This window comes from Podarcis tiliguerta, assembly GCF_965153285.1.
Source record: "Podarcis tiliguerta genome assembly, chromosome: 3".
NCBI lineage: Eukaryota > Metazoa > Chordata > Lepidosauria > Squamata > Lacertidae > Podarcis > Podarcis tiliguerta.
This window is the reverse complement of record NC_139536.1, coordinates 19,796,053-19,809,668: the sequence shown is the minus strand read 5'-3', so window position 1 is coordinate 19,809,668 and position 13,616 is coordinate 19,796,053. Positions and strand designations below refer to the sequence as shown.

The 13,616-nt window shown below is 44.5% G+C and overlaps 1 protein-coding gene across 1 annotated transcript in view; it reads left to right on the top strand.

The window, feature by feature from the left end:
* PRKCE (protein kinase C epsilon) overlaps nucleotides 1–13,616 on the top strand; it is a 301,423-nt gene that overhangs the window by 175,126 nt on the left and 112,681 nt on the right. The window lies entirely within an intron of this gene.

Genomic DNA, 13,616 nt, shown 5'->3' with positions numbered 1-13,616 from the left:
AAAGAAGGAGACTCCACCACACTCCTTGGCAGCAAATTCCACTGTTGAACAGCTCTTACTGTCAGGAAGTTCTTCCTAATGTTTAGGTGGAATCTTCTTTCTTGTAGTTTGGATCCATTGCTCCGTGTCCGCTTCTCTGGAGCAGCAGAAAACAACCTTTCTCCCTCCTCTATGTGACATCCTTTTATATATTTGAACATGGCTATCATATCACCCCTTAACCTCCTCTTCTCCAGGCTAAACATGCCCAGCTCCCTTAGCCGTTCCTCATAAGGCATCGTTTCCAGGCCTTTGACCATTTTGGTTGCCCTCCTCTGGACACGTTCCAGTTTGTCAGTGTCCTTCTTAAACTGTGGTGCCCAGAACTGGACACAGTACTCCAGGTGAGGTCTGACCAGAGCAGAATACAGTGGCACTATTACTTCCCTTGATCTAGATGCTATACTCCTATTGATGCAGCCTAGAATTGCATTGGCTTTTTTAGCTGCTTGAGGGCATTGCTGCAAGGATATCCTTCTCCTTCAGTGGAACAGTCTCCCTCGAGAGATGGTGGACGCTCCTTCCTTGGGGGTTTTTAAGCAGAGGTTGGGTGGCCATCTGTCACGAATGCTTCAGCTGAGATTGCTGCATTGCAAGGGGTTGGACTAGATGACCCTCAGGCTCCCTTCCAACTCTACAAGTCTATGATTCGGTTCATGGTTGGACTGGGCAGTGTGTTTTCCAGCCCCATGATTCCACGAAAAGCAAATATTCAGCCTAATCTGGAGCATCCCTGCTTCCTCACACGACACCCGGAGAAACAATAGCCACTCTGTTAGTATGGATTACATAAACACAGCAATGTGTATTCCAATCGCTGGCTCCCCAGCATTCATTTAGCTAATAAATGCTATTCTGAGAATGGTGCTGACGTTAGCTGTGATGCTGGCGCAATTGCTAAGATGCTCTCCTATGATAAGGGGTTATATAAATGGAAAGGTGCTGCTGTTGGTGTTAAGCAGAAAGAGCCGCACTAATTGTGCTTTAATGAAAACACTGGGGAAAATGTTAAGTGGAAAATCATATAGCTGACACGGGGAGTCGGTGGTGGCAGAACCTTTGCTTTTGAACATAATGATGGCGACCCTGGAAGCGGGGAAAGAACCCATAGCATGAAAAGAAAGAACAGGGAGCAGGGTGACATTAGGTTAGGATAATTACATTGTTTTGCACGTTCCCACTCAAGGACTGCTTTCCCCATTAATATACCATCCTTTTTTCTTTCTTTTTTTAGAGGCACACCTGAAGTGTTTTATGAGTGCAGTATGTAAAAATGCATGCGACAGGTGTTATCTTATAGGCTGTGCACATTTGAGAAAGAAAACATGAATTTGATGCTTTATATGAGTATGTGGAGGTGCTCCAAGGCCTATTGGCAGAATCAATTGACACGGATGAATTAACGTGGATTTTGGATAGTCTGTAGGGAGAAAAAGTTCCAGCGCTAAAGAGCCATCATTCTCAGGTCTCTATCTGAGTCTTCCAGTCTTTATTATGTTTATAGCCTGTCTAAAAAACGGCTTCTGGTGGCAGATCTGAATTGCAATCTGCAGGCTGGTATTTCCTCGTTTCAATCAAGCAGGCTTTCTCTAAACCCTTTCTTGATCACGAACCCCGTGTTAGATGGCGAATGAGCACCGTCCTCCCAACACATATTTGCATTGCTCTGTTCATTCAGGTACAAGGCGACCGGTATCACACTACAAAATCAAGTTGAGTTTCCAGTTGCATTGCATTTCAGATGGGAAAACATGTCCGTCAAATGGCATCTTGGGCTGCCTTCTGTTGCATGTGGCTCTGTCTAGATTGGGGCCACCATTCCTCTATGGTTGCTTCCATGACATGGTCCAAGAAGTCAATTGCTGTATTTCAGCCTGAAATAAAATATCACACTTAATAATAATAATAACAACAACAACAACAACAACAATAATAATGTGACTAATCCAGTGACAGTGACTAGTCCAGATATTATTGTATAGCAATAGTATCTAGAGCACCATGACCCTGTCATTTCCTTTCTCTTTATTTTGCTTTATGAAGCCATTTAAGGGTTTCAGGCAGCCTCTTTGCCTGAGCTGGACATGTTTGACAGTTCAGTTTGATTTCTTTTGTCTGAGCGGCACGAAGGATAAGAAATGGTGATTGCTTTCTTTCCTCTTGGTTTCCAACGGAAATAGCTTTCTAATAGCAGAACTGATGCTAACTAATCCTGCCTGGACCTCTGTTGCTTAGCAGCACATTTAGCGGCTGTATTACTTTATGGTGTTTAGATTGAGACCTCTGTCTTTGTTCCCTCTTACAAAATCAATTTAAATATGGGACGTTCGCAAACACGTTGGCCCTGGTTCCCTATGGCAAGCTCGAATTTTATTTTGATCTATTCCATTATGGCTTTGCATGCGCTCCGCAAGTTACTTGCTGCAAATAAAATATAATCAACAGGCTGCCTTTCGTTTATCTTTCATCTGTGCGTGCTAATGAATGTATGAAAGCTTCGAATAAGAGTGTGCTGTATGTCATCCTAGCTCACCACTCAAAAACGCCACTTTTCAGCAGGCGCAGCCAGCTCTTTGTGTTTCAGGGCATTTATTAATGTTATTGTCTTGCTTATTACAATATTTACATTCTGCCTTTTGTTCCCTGGTGGCAAGGCCAGCCTCAACATGTGGCATCCTTCCTCCAGGGCTTTGGCAGGGCACACTGTTGCCAGGAACATTGGAAGCTGTCTTATACCGAGACAGACCATTGGTCCATCTAGCTCGCTCACTGGCCGTGGATCTTCTGAGTTTCAGGCAGGGGTTTCTCCCGGCCCTAATCGGAGGTGCCAGGGATCAAACCTGTGACCTTCTGCTTACAAAACAGATGCTCTACCTCTGAGCTAGGACCCTTAATGCTGCCTTCCAAAACCGGTTTTAAGTCCATATCCTGATATTGTTTTCATAATTTTTGACCTGGCAATATATTGCAATCATGGTGTGTGTATGTGTGTGTGATTTGCAAAAAAAATTACAATGTGGGAAAAACGGTGAAGCCAGCCAATGCCTCTACATAGGTCTATCCTTATTTCATACATTATGATACATCTGTATATTGCGATGTTTAGGTAAAGGTAAAGGGACGTGGGTGGCACTGTGGGTAAAACCTCAGCGCCTAGGGCTTGCCGATCACATGGTCGGCGGTTCGAATCCCCGCGGCGGGATGCGCTCCCGTCGTTCGGTCCCAGCGCCTGCCAACCTAGCAGTTCGAAAGCACCCCCGGGTGCAAGTAGATAAATAGGGACCGCTTACCAGCGGGAAGGTAAATAGCGTTCGGTGTGCTGCGCTGGCTCGCCAGATGCAGCTTGTCACGCTGGCCACGTGACCCGGAAGTGTCTGCGGACAGCGCTGGCTCCCGGCCTCTAGAGTGAGATGAGCGCACAACCCTAGAGTCTGGCAAGACTGGCCCGTACGGGCAGGGGTACCTTTACCTTTTACCTTTAAAGGGACACCTGACCTTTAGGTCCAGTCATGGCCGACTCTGGGGTTGCAGTGCTCATCTCTCTTTATTGGCCGAGGGAGCCGGCTTACAGCTTTTGGGTCATGTGGCCAGCATGACTAAGCCACTTCTGGCGGACCAGAGCAGCGCACGGAAATGCCGTGTTTAGAGGGTGATATTTCACGATGTTGAAAACCAGCCCTACTATTCACCTCTCCATATGTCAGGGACTGTGCTGAGGAGGGCTGCACTGAGGAAGAATGGTGGGAGCCACCCCCTTCCCTTCCTCCTGATCCTGAATCTTCCCAGAAGCAGGAGGACAGTATAGATTTGGAACAGTGGTTTGCAGAGGGGCACAGTTCAGAAGGCAGAAGCTGGGAAATACTGGATGGGGCACAGCTAGCAGAAGAAACACTGGACGAGAAAGAGCTAACAGATTCACAGTCTCTGGATAGTATCCACACACACCCCTCCCCAAAGTCCCAAAGAGCTCAGAAAGTGTCAGAACAGAAAAAACAGAGGCTCCAAGTTTAGATTACAAAATGTAGGAGTGACGTAGATTAATAGGGACAGGGGCGGGAGGTGATCCTTAAGTGGGAGTGCTGCCGTTTCTAGGAGATAAATTCTTTGTTCTCTCGCTGTGATTATTAAAGTTTCTAACTTGTAAGAAGATTCATTTTCCTTGGTTCTGCTTATCTACTACCACAAGGGGAGGAAGCCAATTCCCTGAACCCTGACAACAGAGTTCCATCCTTATTTCAGACATCGTGATAGATCGGTATATCACGATGTTTATCTGGTGATATAGCATGATGTTGAAAACCAGATACTGCCCAGCCCTAATCTTGTTTTTCAGCACAGTACTTTCCCCACAATGTTCCCAGTGTAGCATCACTCTGGGGCATTGTGGGAAAACAAAGTAATGGCTGTACCTAGTGACCTCATACAGCCCAGAGTTACTCTACTATTCATTCATTTGACTGAACTTCCAGACCGTCCTTCATGTGAAAGGCAAGAATACAGAATAGACTGCAGGCACAATCTACTCCTGGGCAGTGCTTTTGTTCTAGGAAAAAAAGAGGTGCCGGTACTGCATACACTTGAGTACCCCCCAGAAAAAGAAAATTCTGCTCCTAGGACTTGGGCAGTCTAAACAAGTCCACCCAGTGTCTGGGCAAACAGATACATTTTGACTTGGATGTCAAAGTAGACTATCTTGGCTTGAAGATGGAAAGAATTTGACAATCAGGGTGCCACTACAGAGAAGGCCCTACTATTCCATAGTATCCCACAATAGGGAAATATGCTCTAACAGCCTGAGCCATTTAGTCCCCCTTTTGAATATTTTTATTATCATTAATTTCTTCATATACTATTCAGGGCTTCATAAAGAGTCCACACAAGCATCTTGGTACCATATAGGTGGCCAGTTTGGTTCTTGCAAAGTAGTTGTAATACGTAAGGGTGTGCACTGGATTCCGAAAGAATCCTAACTTCTGAGATGAAATGGGGCGGCTCAGAGGGATTTGGTCCCCGTGAGAGGCATCTCCCTGCAGCTGCACAAGTTGAAGCAGGGGCTCCTGGCGTGCTTTGTGGTGCCTTGGCGATTCAGACATCAAATAAAAGAAAGTATAACAAATGCTGCAGACAAATAACTTACTAGCTTAAGGGAAATGCCCGGATCAGCCGAGGAGCTCCTTCGCAACTGACATGTCTTGTTGTAATCAGAGGGAATGGTCAGCCCTATTTATCCAAGTTTAAATTGTGGATGATAGTTCTTTATTGGGTTCATTAACAGTACCGCTAGATGGGAGAAGTAGTTTAAACGAAATGCCCAACCCAACCCTGGTTTTGATAACTGAGGAATCTTCCAGAAGAGCCGGCAGTCTTCTCTGCTCCTGGCCTGACAATCCCTCAGTGCCATACTTCCCTCAGTCTAGAACCCCTGGTGATTGAGATACGCTAACAACCCTCCCCATAAATATATTCTACTGGGTTCATAACTCCACTCCACTCCACCCTCTCCAAGACGTTACACAACCCCCTGGTGTAATCTTGGACATGACAACGAGATCCAAATGTGTCGGAGCGGCAAAAATGATTAAATACCCAGAACGAGGGTTGTTTCCAAAAACACAGCAGCAGCAATAAAAACCACATGAAATGTTAAAAGTACTTTAAAATATTAATAAAGATTTGAGTGCAAGTGCCACCGACGGATTAAAATAGGCCAACTTTTGACCATTCCTGACTCGGCATCTTGGTCCCACCTGGTCACATTTTTTTTTAACAAAAACTATGTGATTTTGATGACAGGGCAGCCCCAAGGCCCTTTGCTAACTGAGGGAAAGGGCAAGATGGCTGCCTTCCATTTCACACACAGCATCTGAATGGACTGGCGGTAGAACCTTCCTTCAAGACTGACAATGTGACTGTGGTGTCTAGTTTACAGAGTGCAAGGCAGGCTAGCTTATGGGTCCATGGGGGTGCTGGGGTGCTGGTGTGTCCCTTTTCCCCAGCATCTGCCACCTGAAGTGGCTGCCTCACTCTGTTTTATGGTAGGGCCGGCCCTTGCTGGTGACACTTTGTTGTCCAGGTTAAGAACATAAAGAAGCCCTGCTTGATCGGGCGAAAGGCCCATGTAAGCCATTGTCCTGTGCTTAGAGTGGCCGAGCAGATGCATGTGGGAATAGCAAGTAAAACTGGTATTCAGAGGAGTACTTCCTCTCACAGTAGAGGCTGAACACAGCCCTTGTCGCTAGTAGCTGTTGATAGACTTCTCCGTGAATTTTTAAAACCCTCCAAAGTGGTTGGTGTCAGTGGGTGTGAATTCCACAGTTCAACACTGGAAGTTTCAACTATAAAGTTATATAAGTTTAGCTGATGGACATACCCTCCAACGTTTCTCCAATGGAACCCTGTAGTGGTTCTAGGGGTTGCTCGTGCGTAAGCCGGTGCAAACACCTGGCTGGGTTGCCTGAGTGAACCTTTTCTCTCCGGACAGCCACTCACCTGTGGCTATCTCAATCGCTGGCAGCATCCGTCAGTGGGCGTTTCTTAAACTTCTTCCAGCAAAGAAGCTCTTTGACGCCTAGTCTTCTCCTACTCTCTCTGCGCAAAAGCCTTCTGCGCAAGGAGGGCGTAGGCAGCAGAGGACCCCTACTCTCCCCGCTGGTCCCCGGCAAGGAGTCATGGGACCGCCTTGCCGCTTCCCCCATCTGCCCCCCTTCTCCACTGGTGCTACGCTGATTCTCTTCCCCAGAAGATGGGCTGCCTCTCCCAATCCCGGGACGCTCTCTGGAATCCCTCTGGATCTTGCTCTCTCCCTCCGGCACTGATGGCAGTTCCCTGACACATGCCCTCCAACATTTCTCCGACGAAAGTTGCGGCGTCCTAAGGAGAAGCGGGACATTCCGGGATCAAATCAGAAACCAGGACGGCTTCTGTAAATCTGGGACTGTCCCTGGAAAATAGGGAAACTTGGAAACAGAACATGAGCTGAACTGTTTGGTTTTTCTTGTTTTATAAAGGTATCGTAAGAACAGAGGATTTATTTTTTTGCAATGTTTTGTCAATTATGGGGTTTCTTTGGTGTTTTAGTGGCTGTGTAAAACATCAGAATTGTGGTCCTATTATAAACCTACAGTACTGTCATGGTCTTAAAGTCAACCACATAACATTCTTCTGCCTCCAGAAGCTGATATTTAATATAAGCTCTGTCATCTCTTCAAACTACTGGTTAGAGCCGGGGAATAATGTTTGGCCTTTTCCCCTCTCATGTGGTTCATGCTTTTTGAAAAAAAGATGATCCCATGAAGAGAAAGAGAGAATGTATGTATATCCATTTTTGTCTATAGGGCTGGAATTTTGCAGGAACCACATGTTGGTGAATAGCACATGTTTGCAGTTCATGGAAAGTTTATACACTTTTTTTCTACCCAGGAAGATTTTATACGGCATGCCTTTCCCTAAGGTCTCTTTTTGCTGATTTCCTGTGAAAGATGACCTTTGCTCTTGCTTTTTAGAATTTTATGCCATCCTCTCTTGGTGGTTCAAGGTGGGCTATAACACTTCTTTCTCCCCACCCCGAGGTTTAGGGATCATTGCAAGTTTCCATATCTCTGTGTGGGGTGGAATTACCAACATTATGGGATGGAAGTAGGCACCCCATCTGTAACTAGGTATTTGTGAAGGATGCTTAGGCAGCACTGGTTATGGTTGTTTAGTCATTTTACGCATGAAAGATTAAAAATAGAATAGCTTCTGCTCTTGGTTAGGAGGTCCAGTTATATTTGGTTTTCTTTTTATTGAGTTATGTAGAAGTTTCAGTGGGACAAGAGCCTAAAGAACTAACTGAATATGCATCAGCTGCAGCAAAAACACTAATTTTGTTTTTAAGTTGTATTCATTCAATTTGTTTTTATTATTGCTTGTTAGCCGCCCTGAGCCCAGCCTTGGCTGGGGAGGGCAGGGTATAAATTATTATTATTATTATTAGTATTAGTATTATTATTATTATTATTCACAAGAAAGGAGACCACAGAAAGCAGTGACAGTAAGATTCCTATTTTATCGCAATGATCTGTGAGTTTCCTAGTCTGCCTGCTTGAATATTTGCATTGGGTTCCTTTAGAGCAGTGATGGCCAAACTTGGCCCTCCAGCTGTTTTGGGAGTACAACTCCTATCATCCTTAGCTAACAGGACTAGTGGTCAGGGATGATGGGAATTGTAGTCCCAAAACAGCTAGAGGGCCAAGTTTGGCCATCACTGCTTTAGAGCGTAGTCAGGAACCAGTGGCTGACTTTTCATCCCCAGCAGTAGATTCCAACTTGGAATTGTTCTACTTGGGTACCCATAATCCAGTGCAGATTGAGGGTGGAGGGCTATGCCATTTAGGCGCGCAAGAATTGCCTAAGGGTGCGTGTGAGTTTATGGTTGTCATCTTTGGCCAGTTCCAACAATGCAGTTCCTCCCCATGAAGAAATGTTTCTTACCCATAGTTTTAACTTTTCCAGTTCTTCCCAGCATTAAGTCGTTGTGCTACATGGGAAGCACAGCTGAAAGTGATTGTACAAAATGTAGAAGTAACATGAGTGTCGTAATAGTGAGTGTGTTGTCGTTTTTCATTTGGAAATGGCAGCAGATGGCTGTCGTATCTCCTCTCAGTCTCTTCTTTTCCAGGCTAAACAAACCCAGTTCCCTCTACCATTCCTCGTAAGGCTTGGTTTCCAGATGCTTGATCATCTTGGTTGCCCTCTGCGCACGTTCCAGCTTGTCAACATCCTTCTTAAATTGGGGTGCCCAGAATTGGACACAGTATTGCAGGTGTGGTGCGAGCAAGGCAGAATATGACTTCACTTCATCTGGACACTGTACGTCTGTTGATGCAGCCAGGAATAGCATTAGGTTTTTTTGCTGAGGCATCACACGGTGGACTCATGTTAAGCTTGTGGTCTACCAAGACCCCCACACAGTCATGTTGGCAGGGCAAGGGAGGCAGGTAGACATAGGACAAATTATACCAAATTTACCTCTTCATTTCCCTTCCGGCAGGGCAGTAAGGGGCCTATATGACTTCTGCTGGACCCTATTAGCAGGAACTGATATGCAACATGCGTGGGGAGCGAAGTGGGGAGAGAAATTTGAATTGAGTAGGACTTACTCCTGACAGGGTTAGAATTGAGCTTTTAGCAACTTCTGAGACTTCAGCATGCAATTTCCCTCAGAATAGCATTTCCCTCAGAAACCCAAAAGCAGTTGTAGGAAACAATTTGGTTGAACATGCCACAAGCTTCAGTTACTCTTTGACAGAATGCCTTCCTCAGCAGGGAGCAACAGTTTATTTACTTATTATTTAATTACTTCTAAATCGGGCTTACATTCAAAACAACAATGTGGCGATGTACAACATAAAAACTTAATACTACAATGACATCAACGAGAAAACATCATTGAAGGCTGGTTGGTAAAAAACAAAAACACAAAAAACCCACCCTGAGATCTACGGAACAAATGCACATTCCAAATGAACAGTGCAGTTCTTAAAAGATGTCTAAAAAGGGATGATTCCTGCTGGACTTCTATTGGCAAGGAGTTCCACAGGGCCGTGGCTGCCACACTTCAATGTCCCTTTCTTACCCTTGCTCCATAAAGGGCACTATCTCCCCACAGCTGTGGTGGTGTTAGCAAGAAACACCAACTTCTATGCATATATGATTGGCAGAAATCAGTGGTAAGGTGGTTTGCCATTTCATGCCTTTAAAAATAGCATTATTTTTATTATATATATATTTTTAAAAATTGTCCAGTAGCACCTTAGACCTTAGATGCATGCACACTTCTTCAGATACACTGAAACAGAAATCACCAGATTTACCATATCCATTGAGTCAATCGCCCATCTCCTACTACCCTCCTGAGAGAAACCCCACCCCACCCTCCCACCAGGGTCTGGTGACTTCTGTTTAGTGTATGTTGGGTTGAAATAAACGACAGACGAGTGACAAGTGTCATATGGGAGGCATCTGCCGAGCATGTCTCGGAGAGTCCCTTTTATTGAATATTACAGCATTGCCACATATGTGCTTGTTGCTGATTGGTTAACACAAATCATATGCCAGGGTTGCATATAGGCATTAATCATCAATAGATTAAAGGTTGGGAAAGGGAACGCAGAATTGGACAGGTATGAAAACCTCCTTATTAAACTATTACTAGTGATTGATATAGCAAAACTTAAAAGGGCATAACTATTGCATTCCATAGATGTGGTCAACCATGCATTAAGAACAGGTCAGGGTACGATGTTTCATGAACTCAATGTGAACTAAGCAATCTAGGGTGGGTGAGGAAGGAATGTTTCAGCTCAGAGCGGTTTGCCAGACTCATGTGCAGAAGCAAAACCTCCCATCAAGTGTATCTGAAGAAGTGTGCATGCACATGAAAGCTTATACCAAGAACAAACTTAGCTGGTCTCTAAGGTGCTACTGGACATTTTTTTTATTTTTATATATACAGTGGTACCTCGGGTTACAGACGCTTCAGGTTACAGACTCCGCTAACCCAGAAATAGTACCTCGGGTTAAGAACTTTGCTTCAGGATGAGAACAAAAATTGTGTGGCAGCGGTGGGTGGCCCCATTAGCTAAAGTGGTACCTCAGGTTAAGAACAGTTTCAGGTTAAGAACGGACCTCCAGAACAAATTACGGTAAGTTCTTAACCCGAGATTCCACTGTATTTCAACTGCATCAGACCAACACAGCTACCTACCTGAATCTAGATTTTTATTAATTAAATTGCTCTTATTTGAGGATAATAGGGAGGTTTGCAATGTATAAAAACACACAAAAAAATACATAACACAGTAGCAAACAAAACCAATAACCCTCTCCACGCACAGCTTGGGGATTGCATAACATAAAAATATGATATAGAGAGATTCAACTGGAAAGTATGCATTCAGTTTGCAAAGTTTGCCCTCCCTCGCCAAGCTCCTTCAGGACTGTTCTTTAAGTAGAATCGTTTCAGCTTACTTTTTAAGAACACATACACCCACCACATCGAATTCCACATCTCAGGTCCCCAAGTGCTGCTTATCAACTATGTAAACTTTTGGCACTGGAAGGTTCTTACATAATTCCAGAGCGGGATGTTTAATGCAATGCAGTCCAGCATCCCCCTGGGGAACTCCCTTAAACAACTAGACTTTACACAGTCTGCTAGGCAACACCCAGGACTTAAAGACTGGGTTCTGCCGCCTCCTGCTTCTCGTCTCCCTCCTGCAAAAGAAAAGAAAACATACACAAACACTCGAGAGGAACGGTTGCTGTGAGTTTGTGTATTTCCCCCCTCGAGGCTGAGCTATCCAAACGTCTCCTGATAAAATAAAAGTTGCTAAGGAGATATTTCTCAGTCTGTATTTATACCTCATTTAAAATTGCTATTGCATTTAATTGTTTTTATATATAGAATTGTTTTTTTAAATAAAATAAAATACAGAATTGCTTATAATTTTTCTTATTGTTGATGTTTCACTGTGAAACCGCTTTGGGATATTTTACTGCAAGTGAGTCATAAACGGATTCAAAACAAATAAACAGACATATTTCGAGAAGTCATTCTGGTCTGATCCAGCACAGCTCTTTTTTTATGTTCTCAGGCTATCCAGTAAATAAAGAGATAATGTATGTGAAGTCTAAAACGCGGCATAAGGGACAGCTTTGATTTAATTATTATTAGAAGATGGAGCAAGCTTGTTTTCTCCTGCTCCGGAGGGTAGGACTCGAACCAATGGCGACAAGTTGCACGAAAGGAGATTCCGACTAAACATCAGGAAGAACTTTCTGACAATAAAAGCTGTTAAGACAGTGGAACAGACTCCCTTGGGAAGTGGTGGTCTCTCCTTCCCTGGAGGTGTTTAAGCAGAGGCTGGATGGCCATTGTCAGGGATGCTTTAACTGACAGTTGGCGTAGATGACACTTTCGGTCCCTTCCAACTCTTAAGATTCTATGGTCAACAATTCCCTTTCCTACAGCTGCCATTCCTACATTTCCCCTGTGCCTTTGAGGTGGCAGCCAGATCGATACCAGATGGCACCTGCTTGTGAGAGGCAGATTTGGCCCAGGGTCTGCCAGCTGCCGACTCCTTATAGAGCCGAGCAGCGCTGAGCACTGCAGGGAGCATAACACATGTTCAACAACAGCAGCAGCTAAGCTTCTGTCGTTGTATTACTAAACATTTAGTGCCCACGAGATCAGAAGTTTTTTTTAACTCACATTCTCCAAAGCCTGTTTAATTCCGCTTCAACCACTGGGGCTGGTGGTTTAGTCTTCTCAAAGAGCTTGGCTGAGCTTTTAAAGCTTCATTGATTTCGACGTGGCGCTGAGACTGAGCCTTTGATACTTGATTTCTTTTGCTCCGCTTAAAAATAAATTAAGTTTATCTTCACAGTCAGAGTTCACCTCTGACACTGACCATCATGTACATTTAAATTCCTCTGCATTAAACAGCCGAAATGCTGGAGTGAGTCTTAGTTAATGGAGGATCCTTTGGCTGCGGCGACTTGTAGCAATGTACTGAACTGAAGGGCTGTAAACCGGAAGGAAAGGAGAGGTTTTTGCAGTTGATGGGGATTACTATGGTCTGCCTGATCTAGTTGCTGCCTTCCCAGTGTTCTGAATGGTACTAAGAGTGACCAGATGCCATGCAAAACAAGGAAGAAACTTATGTGCCAAGCAATAGTTGAATTAGGCCACATCCACACCATGCATTTAAAGCACTATAATTGCACTTTAAATAGTCATGGCTTCCCCCAAATAATTTTGTGAGCAATAATAATAATAATAATTTTTTTTATACCCTGCCCATCTGGTTGGGTTTCCCCAGCCATTCTGGGTGGCTTACAGCAAAACATCAAGCATAAAAAACTTTCTGATACAGGGCTGCCTTCAGATGTCTTCTAAAAGTTGTGTAGGGAGGGCGTTCCACAGGGAGGGTGCCACTACTGAGAAGGCCCTCTGCCTGGTTCCATGCAACTTCGCTTCTTGCAGTGAGGGAACTGCCAGAAGACCCTCAGAGGAGGACCTCAGGGTTGAGCGATGGGGCTCCTTTAGGTATACTGGGCCGTGGCCATTTAAGTCTTCAAAGGTCAGCACCAACACTTTGAATTGTGCTCGGAAACGTGCTGTAGTTTGATAAGGGTGCAGAACTACAAACCCCAGAGTTCCCTGTGGAAAGGGTCTGATTGTTACACTGTTGTATAGCCCTGTATAGGGAAGGGTTTTTTCATGTTTAATGTTTTATTATGTCTTTATATATGTTGGAAGCCTCCCACAGTGGCTGGGGCAACCCAGTCAGATGGGCGGGGTATAAATAATAAGAAATGTTGTTGTTGTTGTTGTTGAATGCGACATCTCTATTTTCATCGGAGAAATGTTGGAGGGTGTGACTTATGTCTGCCTTCTGTTTGCCAGCTCATAGCAGCTGCAGAAGCAAGCTGCATGGTTGGATTCTCAACTCTAGAATACCTTCCCCCTTGTCTTGATGGTTGTCACAGATAGCAGGCATTATGCAGTTAAGATCCAGAGCTATAGAACTCAT